Source organism: Drosophila innubila, chromosome X, assembly GCF_004354385.1.
Source record: "Drosophila innubila isolate TH190305 chromosome X, UK_Dinn_1.0, whole genome shotgun sequence".
In the NCBI taxonomy this organism is placed as follows: Eukaryota; Metazoa; Arthropoda; class Insecta; order Diptera; family Drosophilidae; genus Drosophila; species Drosophila innubila.
In genome coordinates, this window is record NC_047626.1 from 13,499,516 (window position 1) to 13,509,875 (window position 10,360).

The 10,360-nt window shown below is 34.5% G+C and overlaps 1 protein-coding gene across 2 annotated transcripts in view; it reads left to right on the forward strand.

Annotated features, from left to right (window-relative positions):
• The window catches only part of LOC117783790, a 32,491-nt gene that overhangs the window by 13,433 nt on the left and 8,698 nt on the right, over nt 1-10,360 (forward strand). The window lies entirely within an intron of this gene.

The following is a 10,360-nucleotide window of genomic DNA, read 5'->3' on the forward strand; positions in this document are numbered from 1 at the left end:
CAAATTGGGAAATCCACTTAGATACACACATTCACAGATAAAAACAGAGTAAGAGCGACAGAGAGAGAGAGAGAGAGCGATAATGTTTTTGGAGAGTTAATTAAAAGGCAACGTAAAAGTTGCCAGCGGCAAATTCAACAATAAAACAACTGACAAAAGCACTCACATAGGCAGCCCTACAAGGGGGTCGATGTCGTCGAGAGAGGGGTGAAAGGTGATATTCAGCAGTTAAGTGCATTTAAAAATAAAGTTCAGTTGCCGAAATTATAATAAGCGTGAAATGCAGTTCAAATAAACCAACAAGCAAGCACTCAACCAAAATATAACCTACATACTTATCTATATATAACATTTATATAAAACTCTTTATCCTGACTGACTCACAGACTGATCCTTGTGAAGACCAAACCGTAAGACCTAGAAAGCTGAAATTAACACACAACGTAGCTGAGACGATTTGATTGTGCCAAAAGCGGATTTTTGAAAAATTCGATCTGCAACTTTGTCAAAAACTTAGCATGAAAAACTTTTTTGTTTTTTGAGCTATCACAACCAAACTTACTGTTTAACTTTTTTTTACCATATGTTTTTGCTATGCTATTCCAATAGTTAACAGAATCAGATTAATAAGTTCTCGACTAACAGATACCCTGCATCGAGTTTGGAAACAATGTAACATTTTATTTTAAAAGTAAATCGTTAAACAATGTGCATTTAAAATGTGAAAAAAAGAAAGAAAATGTCAAAATAGAAAAAAATAACGGAAAAGGGACAAGACAGACAAGAATATATTTAACGCAAGATTTGAATGACACAAGGATAAATCCTTGGACTAAAAGGAGCATTAAGCAATGTCTATGAAGGGGAATATATTTCAGTACACTGGTGAATACGAATAGATCAGACGTAAACTGGATGAATTAACATGTTTGGCCAGTACCCCATTGCCCCTTTTGAACCCCTCTTCCTCTATGACTACTCGATTGGAGGCGACCTTTGTAGACCCCGATGTGGCGTCCGTGTTATGCCGACTGACCTTGGCCAGGACTTTGGCCAGGACATTGGCGTTGGCAATGCCAACAGTTAGTCAGTGTCAAGTTTTTGTCGCTTTGCCAGCATCTCCAACTAACCGGACAGGCAATTTGATTTATTCAACTGTTCGCTTTTGCATATGCCAAAGTCGACAATGCGAATAAGAATCGGAAACGGAGGGATTTCACCACACGGACATGGACATTGTCCCACGGTCACGTCACTAACTTATCACCACAAGCAGACAAAGAGTCAGACAGACAAAGAGTCAGACAGACTGGCAGCTATGACGCGCTGCTTTAAGCGCTTATTTATGACATTTGGGCCAGCAAGAAAAAACAAAATGCCAAGTAAAACTTTAGTTTTCCATTATGGAAAAGTGCGTAGCTCGTAAACAACAAATACATTATGTATAATAAACTCTATGCGTCTGTTTTCGTGCGTGTGTGTGTGTGTGTGTGTTAAGATGTGACGCTTTGCGTGTGTGTGCGGAAACGGAATGTCAAGTGAGTTGGACAATTGAATAGAGCTTGAAATTAGTGTAGAGACAGGGTATTTATCATGGAAGCAAAACTTAAAATTTTTTGTTCGATATCTTTAGTCACACAGAGATAAAAATGACAATAGTTCGATTGACTTACAATTAAATATTTGAGAGTATTAATTCTTAATCAAGTAAACTTGAAAATCATACACAAAAATCCTCAGTAAGAGGTAATAGTCTAATGACCAAAGTCTTTCCATGCCCAAAAATTTCTGATATACATATATATACAAATTATAATTATAATTATATATAAAAATAGTTTAAAATAATAGTACTAGCAGACTTGCTCTTTGTCATTACAAAAAGGCGATCAGATGAAAAGCAGCGACAAAATACCAAGCCCATTTTGACCCTAACCAAGACGTTTGTCTAGTGATTTAGAAAATTTAGATTTCAAAATCGGTCTTGGATATTTTTATATGACATAGTGATGCTAAGTCATCAATTAAGCGGTTTATCTTACGTATATCTTTATATAGATCCTACAAAATTTGATATATCGATATATTGAGTGGTTTTACATCACTACTTTTGTCCCTTACGACATCTTGTTATTGAAAAATATTAAAAATTATTAATTAATATTAACTAATATAAAATTTGTCAATTATAGAAAACTATAAAATTGATCAATAATTTCCTACATATGTAGGAAAATCGGCAACAACTAGAGTTATCTTAAAATGGCCAAGACTTTTGACTGTACATATAGTAAATATGAATGTAAATTCATAATCCGCAAAACTCAAAGTAACTTGATTTTTTCTGCTGCAATCCGTCCCTTTAACATCTTGCACAACTTACATACAGCATACATACATACATACAACATACATACATACACATAATGACTGTATGCCACTTTGTGTTTGCTCAATGTCGCTCGGCATCAAAGTAAGTCGCAATGGCAGACAGACGACAAGACTGGAAAATAAACGTAAAGCGTCGACGAGTCGCTGACAGCGTAAATTTTCACTTTGGCAAACTTTGCTGATTTCGTTTTGATGACAATAACAACAGGCTGAGCAACAACAACTTAAACACAAAAAACAACTACAACGACAGTGAGAAACAATTGAGAGTGACGTCAAAGTGATGCTCAAACTGTGGAAATTGTCAATCAAAGCAGGTGACTAAAGGGTTATTCCAGCAAAAATGAAAGGACATTTTAAGAAATCTGAAACTAAGGAAATATCCATCTAAATACTAAAGACACTTTTAAAAAATTTAATTTTCATTTGTACTACCCTTTTGCAATTTATTAAGATGTATTCAACAATACAAATTTCTAGCGAAATTCCAAACAACAAATAAACCAAACAACCATTTGAATTAATTCAGAAAAAGTCATGAGAGTGAAGGCTCTCGGCTTCAGATTTTATTTTATTCTGTTAATTACCACGATTCCATTTAAAATATGTATCTCGACTGAATCGTTCTCACAGGCCCTGCATTGTATTATTTTTTAAAGCTTCAATTTAAAATAACAAAGCTAGATTCCTAGAAATTTTACCAATTTTTTATAATAAACCAATTTATGGACTTATAAATTTAAAATAAAGCTTACATATATATATTTTTTTTTAGCAGATAGTTTGTAGTTTATTTCTTGCCATATTCGGATTAAAATTATATAAATTAGCTTCAAGGTCTACAACCGTATATAATATATTTCTTTGAAATTATTAAAAGCTTTCAATGTTTGCACAGTTAAAAAAAAAATAATAAAAAAATAGAGTACTTTATGAACAGCTTAAATCAAAAGTATTTAACGTAATTTTAACGAATTATACGCTTAACACACTTTTATATTTTCGTTTGTTACAAAAATGTATCGACTTCATGTGTAGTGGAAAGTGTAAGTTAAAAAGTTAAATATCTCTCTCTCTCTCTCTCTCTCTCTCTGTCTGTTCTTTGCCCCCATCTCGAATGAAAAGTATCTCACTGATTTTTGAAATCGTCAATCATTTAGGCATTGAATAGTAACCAAGTCAAGGCCATTATTTCGATGAATCTAGCTCTCTTCCAATATTCTTTCATCTTTCAGTCATAGTTGATAAATGATACCCCATTAAGCACTGTCGGCTTATGTTCCACCCATATTGGATATGATCGAGGCGTTTTGGGTAATATTTATGCTTGAGTGATGAGGACGTCAGTTGGTTCAACGAGATAAATGACTGAAATGTCCAAGACAAATCAAATGGCAACGGGGGACACCGTTTGAGAGGCATTGGACTAGCACACCATCAACTTTTAGTAGCAATCAAAATGTGATTTTCTTGATTTATTGCGTATACAAAGTGTTTTTCAAGAATATTATGGGTACAAAAAGCTCGCCTGTTGCATGGTCAGGCAGCTGTATGTGTGTGTGTGTGTGTTTTGCCAGTTGAATTGTGCTTTGAATTTGCTCAGCTGATTTACAAAATAAATCAGTGTACATATTGATGAGAATGTGCGACTGAAACAGGGATATTCAAAAAATAAACTTAAAAACGGAGGTATTACTTTCTTTACCTTCAACACAATATTCGTTTATGGAGCCAAAAATAATGACGGATATCCGTCACACCAAAAATAATGAATGTTTAGCCATGGAGACGTTCTTGGCAAACAAGAAAAATTAGTTTTGTGCATGGGAAATCCTTTAGAAATCCCTTTCACCAGACTGACAATAAACAAACAAATAACAAAAAGAAAGTAAACGCGAATAAGCTCGACTTGGAAATACTCCGTACGATACAGTTAGAGTTTTTCTATCTTTGATTCGCTAAGATCGAATTTGAAACATAAATTTAGCTTTCAATTTCAGTAAATTAACATTTTACACAACAGTCTCCCATTTTCCCCTTCTTCAAGGCTTTATTTTTAAAAAACGCTGTCCACAAATGGAGACTTTTTTAGGAATCAGTCAGATAACTGAAATTTATTGTTTTTTTCCTGTATATTTCTTAAATGAAAATTTTTTGTATGCGAAATTAATTAAAGAGGGATAAGCAAAATCTCTCGTTTTCGATTAAAAAACTAATTTTGCCTTTAGTGAAGTTCTGTCTATAAATGTAAAATCTTCTGAAATTCTTTCAGTCGGTTGTAGATACTTTGTGCTGAACATCTTTGGCTCAATAACAGTTTTTCTCTAACAACAGTTTTATTTATATTTTCTTTCCTTGATGGTTTAATTTCCGAAAATTTCGTACGTAAATAGAAACAAGTGTAAGAAACCAGTCGAATAAGCCAAATATCTATTAAATCTCACTCATTTCTAGTTCAAAATGCTTTTTCTCTAGATTCAATATACTCCATCAGAGTTAAATGAACATAGGATATGCTGAAACAAATGCAAAACGGAACATGAAAACGACAACCGACAAAATTAAGCGCCATGATGTTGTTTGCTGTTGTGGTTGTTGTTTTTGCTATTATTGTTTGTTGGTTTGCCGGACCAAGTGGAAAAGTTATGAGGCGCCGCGAGAACCGAAAACAGCCCCAACAATTTAATGCCCAGCGACGCGTCGCGACGCCACAGAAAAGAGGACACACGCGGCGTATACTTAATGCGTCGTAAGATGTGAATAGCCTTTCTTTATTATGAAGACTCAATGGCAAATCTCCAAAATTTTTATGATAAGCTGTCTTTGTGTAATTTTTATGGCAATAAAACATGAATGGCGAAATGAAAGTGAGGAACACTTTTGCCTTTAGGTAGATTAGATTTATGAGCACGATCATAGATTTACTTTGCATACACATAAAAGGAAGGTGCGATTTTATAGGACAAACTTGACGTTCAAGTGATCTGACTTTTGCCTTAACATTGTATCAATTGTAATTTACTATAGGAGACTGAAGGATATAAGTCAGAAAGAACAGAAAGCTAACCAAAAATCAAAATTTAAATTATTAAAAATAATAATTTTTAAGAAAGTGAAAAAGTGCGATAAGTGAAATCTCTGTTTGCATTTTTCGGAATACGCTTCAATAGATTCTGGTGCATAGACGAGGTGAACATTATCAGGTAACGAATCAGTTGACCAAATTACATTACAATGTTTGCGGTTCGTGCAATGTCAAAAACCACAAATTCTCGACAAATTGATGTTGGGCTCGGTTATTGGCATTAAAGCGACAGCCCAAAAATGGGTTTAAATCTGTTTGTAATCGCAGAGAAAGAATGAGTGAGATAGAAGTAGAGAGACAGAGAAAGAAAAAGGGTGGATGCGGGAACGAGAGGTGAGGACGAAAACTCATTAGTGCGTCATAACGATGTACGTAGACGGCAAAGAATAAAAGCCACATACAAATCACACACTTCCACACACACATTTACACACATGCATTGCACACTTGAAAACACCATAGATTGCGTTTTGTTTGAGTTGCACTTGATTTAGATGAAATTTACTTTCTCTAGCTGTTAGCAATGGGGTCATATCCAAATTTATTTGCTGTAAATATCCATAGAATTACGACCAAACTCAAAACGTATCAAACGACAAATAAACAGCGGTGCAAAGAGGGAAATTATTAAAAACAAAAAAGTTAATAAAATCAAGTTACCATTTAAAAAGGTGTCTATATATTCGATGTGACACAATCTTAATATGCAACAACACACAAAAAACAAGTATTATCAAGTATTTTTCAAAGAAAATATCTAAAATTTTGTCGTACAAGCTTAAAAGTATAATAAAGAATTTCCATGAATAATTATCGATAAGCATGTAAAAGCTCTGCTGAGCAGTTCGAAATTCTTATATTACTACAATTTCGCTGAGAATTTATATCGAAGTCAACACGAATATTTTAAAGTATTTAAAGAAATTTTTTAAAACAGATTTGTTGCTTCAGCAAAATTCTTTTTTATCACAAAAAACTGAAAGATCCCAATGCGCTCTACAATTTTAGGAGGCGCCAAAAAGTATGCACATTTTTTCGACTTAAATGAAATCAAATGCCCCACTGTGGCACTCGGATAATTACCCTTCCTGACCAAAATGCATTAGCCTTTCTGTGTCTCTGCTGCAAGTTGCACTTGACAAATGCGAACTGACGTTGGCAATTAATGTTGCAACTTTAAGGCGAAGTTTCTGGCGCACAATTGTTGACATTGCTGCGACATTTATAACTTGCACTAACAACAGTGTCATCATCATCATTATTATTAATTTCATTATTATTTATGTGGCTTTATCGCATTCTTGAGAACAAGTTTCATCTAACTGCTGGCAAGTGAAAGCTAACTAGCACATTATTTCATAAGTTACGCTTATTATACATAAAAAATCTTAAATGAGTGGCTTACTGCTTGCTTAAGAGAGCGTGATGATTCCGAATTACATTTTTACTGCAATTTCGTCGGTGAGTTTAAGAACTAAGTAATGTTTATCTTTTTGCTTTCAGTTAATTGAGCCTTAACTCAATAAATACCTAATCAATTTTACCTGCTATTACCTGCTAAATTCGGTATATTCTGATTTATACAATTCCGTCAAATAAATCTATTAAGCTTAAGCTACCTCAGAAGTACTTAACTCAATCACATTTCGAGTAATCAGATCGACTCTCGACTCGACACTGGAATATAATATAATGCACAATGCTCGTGAATGGGGAAAGTAACATGAATTCCCAGAAAATTCTGCCCACCTTTTGCTATTTATCTGAACTGGGTCAACCGTTATGTGAGTAGGGTGTGAATGCTGACTGATTTTCGAGCCTCAGTAAATTTTGAGAAGTGAGGTGCAACATTGCAGTTGTTGCAGCCTCGAGGCAGTTCAAATGGGGTTTGAAAAATGCAAAATGTTACTGTCTACTGCGACGACTGATTATTCGGTAAACTCATTCATTTTGCACTCACATAATAGGCACTGAGGGGCTTTGCACTCTCTTTAAGGGGCGTGGCCATCAACTGCAATGCGTTGCAATCAAGCGGATGTCGAATTGCGGTCATTGTTGAACTTTTATCAGAAACTTGCCACAAGCAACAACGCTGCACGCGACATGAGATTCATTATTCTGCTCTGTTATTGAAGCACGACCAGCTGCACAGTGGGGAAAAGAGAATTACAAAGTTAAATTACTTTTACGTGGTCTGTTAATACTAGATAGCTACTATGATAGCTTTTCATTTTTATAAACCTTAAAATTTAACACTTCAATCTAGTGATTTTAATCCAAACTTTGGATCCTTATGTAACCACATAGGAAGAATGTGCATGATCTAGTTTATATTTATTTAATATGCCATTAGTGATTTAAACTTTTAATAAAAGAGTTTTAATTTAAAGAACAGAACCGATTGATACAGTTTTAAAAAAAATTGTGTTTCATGATTGTGAAAATGTTTAGTAAAAGAATTAAAACAATTATCAACACATTGATAATTATTTTAATTTAATAAATAGAGCTGATGTACTTATTATTTTGACCTTGAGTGTATTTGCTTCAATGTATAAGCTATCAACATTAATGTTTCAATTAATTACCTTGGCCCCACTGTGCAGGGAAGAGTGTGAGCTGAGAGGGGAGCCTGGCTAATTACGCTGCGAACATTTATGCAGTTGCTGACAGCGAAGGCGTTTTAGGGCGTGGCACAAATCATGACTGATATATAAGTAGTTGCCAGCTTAAAGCACATTATGCCAGTGATGATGACAAGCGCGCACTCGACAGGATGTTGCCCCCAGTCACACCAGCGTGCCACAATGCACTCCTCAACCCTGCCACATGACACATTGCCACACAGCATAGCATGCTTTAGTACGCTTACGCTTACGCTCACGCTTCCGCATCAGCGCGCTGAGTTTGTCGAGCTTGAACAAAGTCAAAGCGCAGCGAAAGCAAAAGTTGTCGAGGAGAAGACCAAACAAAACAGGAACTAAACAAATAGCTAGATGAAAAGGCTACAGTCGGGACAATCCGACTGTAACAGACCCTGCACTTTATCTGTAAAATGAAAAGTGAAAGATTAAATACTTGGTCTTAATTGTTTATTATTACAGGACACATTGTCAAAATAAATTTTATGCTTAAAAGTTAACATTGACCTGGTTAATAGCTTGTTTCAATTAGTACTGATAAAGAATATATATAATAGGGTGCATCGATTTTTCGAATAAAAAAAAAAAAAGATTGTACCCCATTTTCGTAATCTACGGTTAAATAAACCCTTTGCACTATTCAACTGCGGGGTCTAAAAGGTTACAAAAAAAAGCTACAGAGAAAACTGAGCTAAGAAGCTGAAGTCAAGTGGGGGTGGACGTCATGATAAGAGAGGAGCATAACTGGGGAAGGGCGGGGGGTAATAGCGTTTACGATGCTGTCATGCATGTAAAAATGATGTCAACGGAAACAACTCGCAAAGTGCTGCATTGAAAACTTGCAGTCTATAAATAAATATGAAAGATACTTTTAATATACAATTTGTATCTGTAGATTTTAAATCACAGCACGTTTGCAAACATTTTGTTATACAATAAACAGAATTGTACTTTAAATGATTAACAGTTGAAAATTAAAATAATATTTAAACAAATTTCATGCTATTATTATTTTTATATCGATCTCTGTAACTTAATAGGATAAAATAGCAAATTTAAAGGCAATTACACAGTTAGTGAATATTTGGTAAAGAGTGGTATTAATAAAAAAAAAATTAAAAGTCTCTTTTCGATGCATTTTGCTGCACTATGCCATTAAAGTATCATGGAAGTCGTGAAAAAAATATCTCGAAGAAATTTGATGTGCATCTTACTCTTTAACAAAACTGACAATTTTAGGACAATGGAATAACACTATCATTTTAAATACCAGTCCCAACTTTCTTTAATTATCCGTAGATATATCAACTTCTGTGACAAACATATATGCAACTTTAAATATTATCCATAAAGTTTCTCAATTGCACAAGCTATTTAAGAAACTGTTTTCTGTAATGTGAATCATTTTACATGGCATGCATTACAGGGTGTAGGAGCAAATGCTGTAAATACTTGAAAAAAGTGAGGTCAGCACGAAAAATGCGCTGTGGTAAAATTTACAGCAGGATTTTTGTCGCTTTTAAATGTGGGCGTGGCATGCAGATGCCAAGCAGAGGCAAGTTGCATTAAAAATTCAGGAACTGAATGTGGTAAATGCGAGAAAAGGGGGAGTGCAAGGAAGTGTTCGTCAGTTGAGTTGACACTGCACAATGGTAGGCAAAAATGTTTGCACTCAACAAAAACACACACAGAAAGAAAGAGACGGAGAGAGAGAGAGATATTATATGCAAATTTCATCAAAATGTCATGTCCATACACCCACCTCACACCCATACACAGGCACACACATGAAGTGCATATACATTACAGTTTGAACAGCACTGGACTTCAATTTAAGATAAAAATAAAATGTGCTTGCTCTCAGTTTTCCTAGTTTATCGTGTCACATTCTGTGGCGTCTTTGTCAAGCAAACAAACATGACCCCCAAAAAATGAAAGAAAGGCATAAGTGCCACGTCCTTGTAGAAGATACTAAAAAAAGAGCTGCAAGTGAAGTTGACTGATGGCCAAAAAGCCGAAGGCATTGAAATAAACCGCACACTGCACAGTACTTTCGTCTATATGCGAAAAGCACCAAAAAAATACAGCTTTCAAAAACAAATAAGGCTTTAGATTTAATTCAAAGAAATTACTTTAATGATTTTATAATAAAAATGCCTATAAAAATGTGTTTAAAAATAAGCATAGCATTTTGAAGCACTAAACCAGGAACCATATTGCATATATTCATATATATTATTTT